General features: G+C 40.3%; 1 long non-coding RNA gene across 3 annotated transcripts in view; it reads right to left on the bottom strand.

The window, feature by feature from the left end:
* The window catches only part of LOC103348344 (uncharacterized), a 193,994-nt gene that overhangs the window by 135,012 nt on the left and 45,520 nt on the right, over positions 1–13,462 (bottom strand). The window contains exon 2 of one of the 3 annotated variants that reach the window (XR_011380188.1): positions 7,393–7,700. The exons of the other annotated variants lie outside the window; for them this stretch is intronic. This is a non-coding gene — a long non-coding RNA (uncharacterized lncRNA). The remainder of the gene's footprint in view (positions 1–7,392; positions 7,701–13,462) is intronic. 3 annotated transcript variants of the gene reach the window in all.

Genomic DNA, 13,462 nt, shown 5'->3' with positions numbered 1-13,462 from the left:
ACAAAGTACAAGTTACTTGGAGCTCTCTGAGGGGAGCTCCAAGATGGCAGAATAGGGAGGGAGCACACTAATAGTCTGGGAAAAGACAGTTTAATAAAAATGGAGATACTGCAGGTTCAGGGAAGAGTTAGGGAAAAAACAGCAGAGAAAACTCTTGCAGAACTAGTGGGACATGGTGGACCTACATGGAGGACACAGGCGCCCAAGGCTCAGGACCCCAGCTGCCGAATCTACACACCAACGCTGGAAAGGGAAGGGAGGATAACCTTAGTAGCCCAACACTGGAGAGAAAGTGGAAGGAAGAGCCTATAGGGGGCCGGCGCCATGGCTCACTAGGCTAATCCTCCGCCTTGCGGCGCTGGCACACCAGGTTCTAGTCCCGGTCGGGGCGCGGGATTCTGTCCCGGTTGCCCCTCTTCCAGGCCAGCTCTCTGCTGTGGCCAGGGAGTGCAGTGGAGGATGGCCCAAGTCCTTGAGCCCTGCACCCCATGGGAGACCAGGATAAGTACCTGGCTCCTACCATCAGATCAGTGCAGTGCGCCAGCCGCAGCGCACCGACCACAGTGGCCATTGGAGAGTGAACCAACGACAAAGGAAGACCTCTCTGTCTCTCTCTCTCAAAGTCCACTCTGCCTGTCAAAAAAAAAAAAAAGAGCCTATAGGGAAGGAGGCTTGAAGCCCCGTGGGGGGAAGTTCACCAGACTAACTAGAGGAGAGAAAAAATAAATAAATAAATAAATAAATAAATAAAGGGGACTGGTATGGACACGATTTTCTCTCTCCAATCACCTTACAAAGGCGAGCAAGACAAAGAGCAGGCACCATTTTGGTCATACGTAAAAGCTGCACCCACCATGAGCCAAGCAGAAAAACCTGACTCTGGTGGGGAGAAATAACAGGAGGTTAGGACCTAGTGAATATGTGGAGCTAACAAAATGAGACTGTGAAAGAAGGAGTGAGGGTGTGTGAGAGGGCTCACTGAGTACCCAAGACATGAGTGCTCTTAGGAGAGGCTGCAAACTCGGTAACCTTGGCAACCCAGTGGGAGACACTGCAAGGGAATTTGAGCTTACACTGAGGACTGCACAAATCCTTTGTGTGGTCCTTGGGACAGAGCAGATGAATATTATACCCACCGGGGCCAGAGCTCAGACACTAATAGCCTTCAATTACCCTCAGCTATGGGGAATTACGACCCTTCTGAATAAAAAAAGAGAGAGAGAGAGAGAGAGGAGATTTACCACACCTAACCTGGGTGTGTCACTTTTGGCACACCATTAACCCTGAAGAACTGAACAGAGCTCACTGACCACACGTATCATAGCCTCTAAGGATCCATCAAAACCAGACAGTCCACTTAACATAGTCATAGTTAATGAGAACAACCACCACAGCGAGGGAAAAAAAAATAAAAAGAAGAAGAAACCAAATAATATCTCCACAAAGCCAAGCAACAAACACAGAAACTGAGGAAAAACAAGGAAGACATTATGATGCCCCAAATGAACAAGACACCCCAAACCAAGATTATGAATTGATGATGAGATAGAATAAATCCAAGATACGGATTTCAAAAAATTTATAAGAACATTTATAAGTTTTCAAAAACAAATTCTTGAACTACAGAAATCCTTACTGGACAGGATAGAAAATCTCTCTCACGAAAATGAAATCTTAAGGAGCAATCAAAATAAAATGCAGAAACTAACAACATGAAATTGTGACAGTGAAGAGAAATCAAAATGAAATGAAGAATTCAATAGATTAAATGACAAACACATTAGAGAGCCTTAAAAACAGAGTCAGTGAAGTAGAAGAGGGAAATGCAAATCAAAACCACAATGAGGTTTCACCTCACCCCCGTTAGAATGGCTCACATACAGAAATCTACCAACAACAGATGCTGGCGAGGATGTGGGGAAAAAGGGACACTAACCCACTGTTGGTGGGAATGCAAACTGGTTAAGCCACTATGGAAGGCAGTCTGGAGATGCCTCAGAAACCTGAATATCACCCTACCATACAACCCAGCCATACCACTCCTTGGAATTTACCGAAAGGAAATTAAATTGGCAAACAAACAAGCTGTCTGCACCTTAATGTTTATTGCAGCTCAATTCACAATAGCTAAGACCTGGAACCAATCCAACCGGGGTGAGGTGAAACCTCATTGTGGTTTTGATTTGCATTTCCCTGATTGCTAGTGATCCTGAACATTTTCTTTATGTGTCTGTTGGCCATTTGGATTGCCTCTTTTGAAAAATGTCTATTGAGATCCTTGGCCCATCTCTTAAGTGGGTTGTTTGTTTTGATGTTGTGGAGTTTCTTGATTTCTTTGTAGATTCTTGTTATCAACCCTTTATCTGTTGCATAGTTTGCACATATTTTTTCCCATTCTGTCGGTTGCCTCTTCACTTTCTTGACTGTTTCTTTTGCAGTAAAGAAACTTCTCAATTTGATGCAATCCCAAATGTTAATTTTGGCTTTACCTGCCTGTGCTTCTGGGGTCTTTTCCAAGAAGTCTTTGCCAGTACCTATATGTTGCAGAGTTTTTCCAATGCTCTCTAATAATTTGATGGTGTCGAGTTGTAGATTTAAGTCTTTAATCCATGTTGAGTGAGTTTTTGTGTAAGGTGAAAGGTAGGGGTCTTGCTTCATGATTCTGCATGTGGAAATCCAGTTTTCCCAGCACCATTTATTGAATAGACTGTCCTTACTCGAGGGATTGGTTTTGGATCCTTGATCAAATATAAGTTGGCTGTAGATGTTTGGATTGATTTCTGGTGTTTCTATTCTGTTCCATTGATCTATCCATCTGTTCTGTATCAGTACCATGCTGTTTTGATAACAACTGCCCTGTAGTATGTCCTGAAATCTGGTATTGTGATGCCTCCGGCTTTGTTTTTTGTTGTACAAGATTGCTTCAGCTATTCGAGGTCTCCTGTGTCTCCATATGAATTTCAGCATCATTTTTTCCAGGTCTGAGAAGAAGGTCTTCAGTATTTTGATTGGTATTGCATTGAATCTATAAATTGCTTCTGGGAGAATGGACATTTTGATGATATTGATTATTCTAATCCATGAGCATGGAAGATTTTTCCATTTTTTGGTATCCTCTTCTATTTGTTTCTTTAAGTTTTTGTAATTTTCATCGTAGAGATCCTTAATGTCCTTGGTTAAGTTTATTGCAAGGTATTTGATTGTTTCTGTAGCTATTTTGAATGGGATTGATCTTAGAAGTTCTTCCTCAGCCATGGCATTGCCTGTGTATACAAAGGCTGTTGATTTTTGTGCATTGATTTTATATCCTGCTACTTTTCAAAACTCTTTCTATGAGTTCCAATAGTCTCTTAGTAGAGTTCTTTGGGTCCCCTAAATAAAGAATCATATCATCTGCAAAAAGGGATCGTTTGAGTTCTTCCTTCCCAATTTGTATCCCTTTAATTTCTTTTTCTTGCCTAATGGCTCTGGCTAGAACTTCAAGAACTATGTTGAATAGCAGTGGTGAGAGTGGGCATCCCTGTCTGGTACCAGATCTCAGTGGAAATGCTTCCAACTTTTCCCCATTCAATAGGATGTTGGCCGTGGGTTTTTCATAAATTGCTTTGATTATATTGAGGAATGTTCCTTCCAAACCCAGTTTGCTTAGAGTTTTCATCATGAAAGGGTGTTGTATTTTTATCAAAAGCTTTCTTTGCCTCTATTGAGATAATCATATGATTTTTCTTCTGCAGTCTGTTAATGTGGTGTATCACGTTGACTCTTTTGCGCACATTGAGCCATCCCTGCATACCAGGGATAAATCCCACTTGGTCTGGGTGGATGATCTTTCTGATGTGTTTTGCATTCTTTCGGCCAGAATTTTATTGAGGATTTTTGCATCTATGTTCATCAGGGATATCGGTCTGTAATTCTCTTTCAGTGCTGCATCTTTTTCCAGCTTAGGAATTAAGGTGATGCTGGCTTCATAAAAAGAATTTGGGAGGATTCCCTCTTTTTCAATTGTTCTGAATACTTTGAGAAGGATTGGAGTCAGTTCTTCTTTAAATATTTGGTAGAATTCAGCAGTGAATCCATTTGATCCTGGGCTTTTCTTTGTTGGGAGGGCCTTTATTACTGTTTCAATTTCTGTCTCAGTTATGGGTCTGTTTAGGTTTTTGATGTCTTCCTGGTTCAATTTAGGTAGGTTGCATGTGTCCAGGAATCTATCCATTTCTGATAGGTTTCCCTGTTTGCTGGCATACAAGTCCTTGTAGTAATTTCTGATGATTCTTTTTATTTCTGTGGTGTCTGTTGTTATGTTTCCTTTTTCATCTCTGATTTTATTGATTTGGGTCTTTTCTCTTCTTCTTTTAGTTAGTTGGGCCAATGGGGTATCAATTTTGTTTATTTTTTCAAAACACCAGCTCCTCGTTTGGCTGATTTTTTGTAATTTTTTTTGGATTCAATCCTGTTGATTTCTTCTCTGATTTTAATTATTTCTCTTCTCCTACTAGATTTGGGTCTGGTTTGCTGCAGTTTTTCTAGATCCTTGAGATGCGTTGAAAGCTCATCTATTTGGTGCCTTTCCAATTTCTTGATGTAGGCACCTATTGATATAAACTTTCCTCTTAACACTGCTTTTGCTGCATCCCATAAGTTTTGGTATGTTGTGCTGTTATCCTCATTTACTTCCAGATGGTTTTTGATTTCTCTTTTGATTTCTTCTATGACCCATTGTTCATTCAGGAGCATGTTGTTCAATCTCCATGTGTTTGCGTATGCTCTAGGGATGCCTGAGTTGCTAATTTCCAACTTCATTCCTTTATGGTCTGAGAAGCTGCATGGTATGATTCTAATTCTTTTGAATTTGCTGAGACTTGCTTTATGGCCTAGCATGTGGTCAATCCTAGAGAAGGTTCCATGTACTGCTGAGAAGAATGTAAAATCTTTATATGTAGGATGAAAAATTCTGTAGATATCTGTTAGATCCATTTGGGCTATAGTGTCATTTAAATCTACTGTATCCTTGTTGATCTTCTGTCCTGTTGATCTGTCTATTTCTGAGAGTGGAGTCTTGAAATCTCCCAGTACTACTGTATTGGAATCTAAGTCTCCCTTTAAGTCCGTTAACAAATCTTTTAAATAAACTTGTGCCCTGTAATTAGGTGCATATACATTCATAATCGTTATATCTTCCTGTTGAATTGATCCCTTAATCATTATATAGTGTCCCTCTTTGTCTCTCTTAACAGTTTTTGTGTTAAAGTTTATGTTGTCCGATATTAAGATGGCTACGCCTGCTCTTTTTTCATTTCTGTTGGCATGGTATATCTTTTTCAAGCCTTTCACTTTCAGTCTGTATGGATCTTTGTTGGAAAGATGTGTTTCTTGTAAGCAGCAAATAGATGAATTTTGTTCCTTATGCCAATCAGCCAATCGGTGTCTTTTAACTGGACAGTTCAAGCCATTAACATTCAATGTGACTATTGATAAGTGGTAACTTTGTCCTGCCATTTTCCAAAGACATTTTCTAATATATGCTTTGAATTCCCTGTGATCTTTTGCTGTGAGGTTTCCTTCCTTTACCTTCTTTCATATTGATGACCATGTTTCTGTGTGTAACACATCTTTAAGCATCTCTTGCAGGACCAGACGAGTGGCGGCAAACTCTTTCAATTTCTGTTTGCTATGAAAGGTCTTTATTTTACCTTCGTTCACAAATGAGAGCTTTGCAGGATATAATATTCTGGGCTGGCAATTTTTCTCTCTTAGCACCTGTGCTATGTCTCGCCATTCCCTTCTAGCTTGTAGGGTTTATGAAGAGAAGCCTGCTGTGAGTCTAATTGGAGATCCTCTGAAAGTAATCTGACGTTTCTCTCTTGTACATTTTAGAATCTTTTCTTTCTGTTTCACTGTGGTGAGTTTAATTACAACCTGTCATGCTGAGGATCTCTTTTGGTCATGTTTACTAGAGGTTCTATGAGCTTCCTGTACTAGGATGTCTCTGTCCTTCTCCAAACCTGGGAAATTTTCTGCTAGTATCTCACTAAAAAGGCATTCTAATCCTTTCTCCCTTTTCATTCCTTCAGGAACTCCTAGAACCCGAATGTTGGGTTTTTTAATAGTATCCTGTAGATTCCCAACAATATTTTTTAGATTTCTAATTTCTTCTTCTTTTCTTTGGCTTGACTGTATCCTTTCCTGTTCTCTGTCTTCTAAGTCCGATATTCTCTCTTCTGCTTTACCCATTCTGTTTGTAAGGCTCTCTAATGTGTTTGTCATTTGATCTATTGAATTCTTCATTTCATTATGATTTCTCGTCACTATCACAGTTTCATGTTCTACTAGTTGTTTCATTTCATTTTGATTCCTCCTTAATATTTCATTTTCGTGAGAAGGATTTTCTATCTTGTCCATTAAGGATTTCTGTAGTTCAAGAATTTGTTTTTGAGAACTTCTTAATGTTCTTATCAATTTTTTGAGATCTGCTTCTTGTATTTCTTTTATCTCGTCATCTTCATAATCTTGAATTGGGGTGTCTTTTTCATTTGGGGGCATCATAGTGTTTTCCTTGTTCTTATTACTTCAGATTTTGCGTTTGTTATTTGGTATATTGGAGATATTTGGTTTCTTCACTGTGGTGTTTTTTCTTGTTATACTATGACTCTAAATTAAGTGGACTGTCTGTTTTTGATGGAGCCTTAGAGGCATGAGATGGGTGTGGCCTGAGAGCTCTGTTTGGTTCCTCAGGGTTAAGGGTATGCCAAAGGTGACACTCCCAGGTTAGGCGTGGTAAATCTCTCTCTCTTTCTTTCTTTTTTTTTGATTCAAAAGGGAAGTAATCCTGCAAAGCTGAACAGAATTGGAGGTAGTTAGCAGGCAACTGATATACCACAGGAGCCAGAGATCGGAAGCTCTTTCCCAAGGACCACACAGGGAATCTGTCCTGCCCTCAGTGTGGGCTCAAATTCTCCTGCAGTTTCTCACTGGGTTGCCAAGGTGACCGAATTTTAGCGTCTCTGGAGAGTACTCATGTGAATTCCGTGGGTTCTCTCCCCCACCGTCTCTTTTTTCAGTCTCAGTTCAGTAGCACCACACATTCACTAGGTCCTAATCTCCTGTTAATTCACCCCCCGACCCAGAGTTAGGTTTTTCTGCTAGGCTCAGGGCTGGTGCAGACCTGAGGTCGCCCTGCTTATGACGTATGTCCAAGATGGCACCTGCTCTTTGTCTTGCTCGCCTGTGAGAGGTGAGCGGAGAGAGAGAAACTCATGTCCGTATCGGTCACTTTTTTTCTCTCTCTCTCTCTCTTCTAGTTAGCCTGGTGAACTTTTACCCACGGGGTCGTTCCCTCTAGTCTCCTCTTTCTGCTTGCCTGCCATTGTCTCGAGCTACTGAGGTTCGGCTCACCTCGCGTTCCAGCGCTGGTGTGTTGAGTCTGCCACTGGTGTCCCAAACTGTGGGCTCCGACGCTCTCCACGCAGGTCCACCAAAGTCTTAACTCCAGAGACTGATGTTTGCTCAAGTTTTACTGCAGCAGTTTGAGCTTCTTCAATTTTCCTCCACCCCTTCCAGCGCTGGCGCGCAGACTCTGCGGCTCCTGCAGTTCCAGCGGCACCCACGGCTCATTTCTCAGCTTCTCAGGTGTTTGGCTTCCTCATCACAGAGCAACAAAGGATGAATAATCTGAGCAGATCATCTCTGAAGCCTGGATACAACTGTAACGTGCAGATCTCAACATGAGTGATTTAAAGACATTATGGTTTTCTTTACAAACAGATGTAGTTTTTTGTTTTTTGTTTGTTTGTTTGTTTGTTTTTTGACAGGCAGAGTAAACAGTGAGAGAGAGAGACAGAGAGGTCTTCCTTTGTCGTTGGTTCACTCTCCAATGGCCGCCACAGCCAGTGCACCACACTGATCCGATGGCAGGAGCCAGGTACTTATCCTGGTCTCCCATGGGGTGCAGGGCCCAAGTACCTGGGCCATCCTCCACTGCACTCCCGGGCACAGCAGAGAGCTGGCCTGGAAGAGGGGCAACCGGGACAGAATCCGGCGCCCCGACCAGGACTAGAACCCAGTGTGCTGGCGCCGCAAGGCGGAGGATTAGCCTAGTGAGCCACGGTGCCAGCCTATCGAAATAAACATAACTTTTAATTCTACTTTCCATGAACTTTTTGAAGCCTCCTCAAACAGTAACAGAAGACAACATTTCATAAAAGTTTTACAGTGAAATGATGATAAGTCATGATCATTAAATAAGGAATAATGAGAGATTAATAGGATTAGAATTCACTGATTAGAAGAGTGCCTCTTAGTGACTCTTGGCTGAATACTGAATTTGAGGAAGTAGGCTTGGATGTAAAAAGAAAAAAAAGAAGATTTGGCAACATGAGAAGGGCAGTAAAGAAAACAAATGTTGGTCTGGATATTTCTAGGAAAACAGTTAGGAGCTTCCATCCCACAATGAAAGAAGAGAGAAAAGGCAATGAAGAGTGGAGTAGCATTACATATAAGGTCAGATGTCACAGGCATCAAAGGAATCACAACAGAGTGGGCACAAGTGCTTCAGAGGGAATTCAAGCATCAGGTAAGTGGTTAAACTAGGTAACATTTTTTAAAGTGCCTTTCCACTCTGAAATTCTATTATCCTATAAATGTCAACACTTAAAGAAAAAATGATGTTATTACAGAATAAGTAGTTCAGAGTTAGTTGCTTCTGACCTGAAACTTTTTCAGAGCTATTCTACTTTATATTTCCTTTCATTTTCCTTCATAAATGTTTGTCTTTCTTTCTTCTAAATCTTTCTGATATTAATGAATTTGCTTCTGCTGACTTTATTCACCATATCTAACCTTTATTCACCTGTCATCCTTCTAATAGCACTACTATTTTTCCTCCCTGCCTCCTTCCCTTCCTTCCTCTCTCCCTCCATTCCTTTCTTCTTCTATTACCATCACCATCACCATCTCTTTCTTTCTTATACTTTATATTCTTTCACAAATACTTCTCCAAAAGACCTTAAATTGCAAAATTGTTGTGGTTATAGTTTTGGACTCTAATTGCCCAGTTCACAACAGCTAGCCCTGTGATCCTGAGCAATTTATATTAACTCATGGAGCCTCTGTTTTCTGCAGATAAAAAGGGAATGATGGTAGAATTAACCTCGTAGAGTTGTCTTGAAAATTAAATTATATAGAGCTTATAAAGCTCGTATCATGATGCTTAAGGAAATGTAATACTAGTAATTAGAGATTAGCCAATCTCTCTGCTAAAGGTGAATGGATGACTGTCATCTTCAGGTTTTCAGTTCCCATGGCTGTGCCATATGGAACTTCCCAAGATCTTCTGAGTTCACAGTAATTTTGAGAAGTCTACAGTACTCAATATCTGGATGCTTAATGGATTGGCTCTTGCAGAAAATTTTAAACACAAAAGAAATATAGAGGGAAGGAAACAAGCAAGGAAGAAAGGAAAGAAACAAAGGAAGGAAGCAAGGAATAAAGAAAAAAGAGACAAGGAGAAATAAAGAAAGAAAGAAGGAAAGAAGTGCAAGGAGGGAGAGAAGAAGGGAGAGGGAAGAGGGGGAGAGATGGAGGGGGGGGAGGGAGAAAGGGGGGAGAGGGGGAGGGGGGGAGGGAGAGCAGAAAAAAAGCGAGAGGGAGAGGAGGGAGAGGAGGGAGAGGAGGGAGAGGAAGGAGAGAGGGAGAGAGGGTGAGAGGGTGAGAGGGTGAGAGGGTGAGAGGGTGAGAGGGAGAGAGGGAGAGGGAGGATGTTTCCTTCATTTATCAAATCCTGAGTTTCATTTAAAACCAGACAGAGGCACACGAAGACAAGCCCTATGTTTGTGAAAGATTATCAACACAATCAATGCTTAGGAATTTTATACAGGCTTTTCAGAACTCCAGTACCTAGATTTTACCTGCATATTTATTCCTATCACTTCAAACCTAAACTAACTTCTGACTCCTGCCTACTGCATTTTTCTATTACACTTTCCCCATTTCTGCTATTCTGGTAACTGGCTGTCAATCTGTTCTCAATTTATTTTACTTTATATCCCCTAGGCTTGTCCCTCTGATATTTCTCCTATTTTCTGCTTCATGCATCCTGGCTTCTGTACTGACAACTTGCCTCTACGTTGGCCACTTGATATGATATAATGATACCAAAACTGAGAATATGAACCACATGACTAATATTGAGGGATTTGAGTAAAAGAGTCTGTGTCAATATCTCATTTATTTCTCATTCACAATGAGAAACCCCTTTCATTCAAATTATGATGAATAGGTGAGCATCTCCATCATTTCAATAGTTATGCTCCTTCAACCCTTGAAAAATTCCTTTTACAAATGTACTTCCTCATTTTCTGGGGAGTAACTCTGCACAAAGATTTCATTAAGCCAATTAAAAATAAAATAGGTAGAAGTCATGATATTCCACTCACCTAAGACAGTTTTTGTCTATTTATTGCATATTTATACAAATAAAAATAAATCTTCACTAGATAAAATAACTGTTTCTGTATATTAAGTAAAAAGTTCAAAATCAAAATACTATATTTCTATCTTTAAAATTTTTTGAACCTCCCTGATCAGTATTTGGTGGTAGTTGTGTTGGAGGCTATTATTATTGCTCTCATTATCAATATAATTTTCAGAATATAATTATTTCCTTAATAAAAGTGTTCCTTGATACTACTAGCATACACACATACACACACATATACACAGTGCAAAATATAGATCACATATAACTGTAATGACAGTAATAGTCACCTACCTATAGAATCATCTACCGATAACTTGCTCTGTACCAGGTATTATCTAAGCAATTAAATTATCCTATCTGCTCTGCAAGGTAATTGTTATTTTATCTAATTTGTAGATGAGTAAATAGATACCTTAGATTTTAATAAAGTAGCAGAGTTTAAAGCTTTCTGTTTATTTAGTTATAACTTATGTAGTAAGTAGGCTTTATAAAATATATGTTTATTTAATGAATTTATACAATATACATGTGTTTATTTACTAAGGCTTACCACACTCCATGCTAAAAATGTACTTATAGCCTTTAAAGTCAATGAATTTATCTAAATGACCATGAGAAAGTACAAGAAGAGAACAAGCGGAAACTTGTCACCTCTTAAATAATCTTTATCCATTTGTTCTTGACAGCCAACTTATAAAATAAGGTTATTTAATACTCTGAAATAAAGTCATAAAGTCTGAAGTATAACTGTCACTATATGCAAAGAAGCTAAGAAAAAAATCAAGAGGAAGAAATAAAAGATATACATATGTATACACACACACACACACACACACATGAAATGGTTGTGTGACAGAAGCAGTGTCGCTCCCCGTCTTCGTGGAGGAACGACACAGGACCCTGCGCTGTTCTTTTGTCTGCTCGGCCCTCCCCGGGTTGGCTGCTGGTTCTTCCCGGGTTGGCTGCTGTCCCTTCCACCTCCGTGGAAGGGCGGTGCCCCCTGCCACTTTCCCCACTTCCACGGGGGAGTGGCACACCACCGGCCGGCTCTCTCGGGGGCTGCTCAGGTGTTCCTCAGGTGTTCCCCTTAGATGTTCCTGGTGCATGTTGTCTCTCTCCTCCTTTATAGTCCTCTTCCACCAATCCCAACTCTGCTACCCACACGCCGAGTATGCTGCTCTCCTCCAATCAGGAGCAGGATCAGCTCCTGTAGGTTATTGGTCGAACTGGAGGCACCTGTGTAGAAGTTGTTTACTCCTCTCCCAGCGCCATATTGTGGGAGAGCAGATGCATAGAATAAGTCTTAATTCCAGTAACTTAGTCTAGTCCGAGTTGCTGCCCACAAAGCAGTGTATACCTAAATATAATTTTACATGGTAGCAGCGAACTTCAGTAGAATAAGAATATTAAAAACAAACATTGACCAGATGATCAATGAATAAAAATAAATGCTCTAATCTTGATGCTATTATAGAAAGTCAGGGCATTCATCATAAAAATTAAGAATAGGAGTCCAAGAGGGAGTGGGGAAGGGTTGGAATGTGGGCAGGAGGGAGGGGAAGCTCCGCTTTGTTCCTAAATCTGTATATATGAAATATATGAAACTAGTATAACTTGGTTTCTTCTTTTTAAGTATCTATTTTATAAAGAAAGGTTCACATATATATATAAATACAAAGCATTAAATCCTTTCCACAAACTCCTACTATTTTTATAGAAAATTTTTATTTAATAAATATAAATTTCAAAAGTACAACTTTTGGGGCCGGTGCCATGGTTCACTAGACTAATCGTACACCTGTGGCACCGGCACCCCAGGTTCTAGTCCAGGTTCAGGCACCAGATTCTGTCCCGGTTGCTCCTCTTCCAGTCCAGCTCTCTGCTGTGGCCCAGGAAGGCAGTGGAGGATGGCCCAAGTGCTGGGGCCATGTACCCACATGGGAGACCAGGAGGAAGCACCTGGCTCATGGCTTCGGATCGGTGCAGTGCGCCGGCCGTAGCGGCCATTTGGGGGGTTAACCAATGGAAGGAAGACCTTTCTCTCTCTCTCTCTAACTCTGCCTGTCCAAGAAAAAAAAAAAAAGTGGAACTTTTGGATTATAGCTGTTCTTCCCTCATAAACACCCTCCCACCTGCAAACCATCCCATCTCCTACTCTCTCTCCCATCCCATTCTTCATTAAGATTCATTTTTAATTATCTTTAGATACAGAAGATCAGCTCTATACTTAGTAAAGATTTCAACAGTGAAACTAGTATAACTTAAATTAAAAAAAGAAAAAGAAAAAGAAAGAAAAGCAGGACACATAAGGAGACAGCAGAACATTTTCATTGCATATTATAGCACTGAAAAAAAATAAAACAAAAGAAAAAACTAAATTTAGCCAAAATTTTGAAGCATAATAAAGATGTATCAAGATGCATCTTGAAACAAGACGTCTGTAAAGCTTATTCTTGGAAAAGAAACCAAGAGTTAGTAAAAAGCTTCATTGATTAAACAGGTAACCATTTAAACTTGAAAAGATCCTGGTGATTACCTTGTCCATTACCTTGTTTTACAAGTAAAATTACTGAGGCCCAGAAATATGATTGTCCCAAGATTGGAAATTTTAAAAATTATTTATTTATATTTATTTGCAACACAGAGTCACAACATGGTAACAGGTGAATTACCATGTACAACACGGAGAAAAACTGGACAAACTCATCCTTTAATATATATAAAGATAGAGAGAGAGAGAGATAGGGAGGTCACGAGAAAGTGAGATAGAGAAAGCAAGAGCTCCCATTTCATGTATTGCCCACTGGTTCACTCCCCAAATGCCTGCAAGGGTTGCAGCCAAGGCTAGGAGCCAGGAACTCAATTCAGGTCACCTACATGAGTGGAAGGGATGCAAGTACTTGAGCCATCACCTGCTGCCTAACAGGATGCATTTTAGCAGGAAGCTAGAATCCAAATTTAAGCCAGGTCTCAAACCTGGGCCTTCCA

This window comes from Oryctolagus cuniculus, chromosome 11 (assembly GCF_964237555.1).
Source record: "Oryctolagus cuniculus chromosome 11, mOryCun1.1, whole genome shotgun sequence".
In the NCBI taxonomy this organism is placed as follows: domain Eukaryota; kingdom Metazoa; phylum Chordata; class Mammalia; order Lagomorpha; family Leporidae; genus Oryctolagus; species Oryctolagus cuniculus.
Note: the sequence above shows the minus strand (reverse complement) of the source record. Positions and strands in the feature narration are given on the sequence as shown.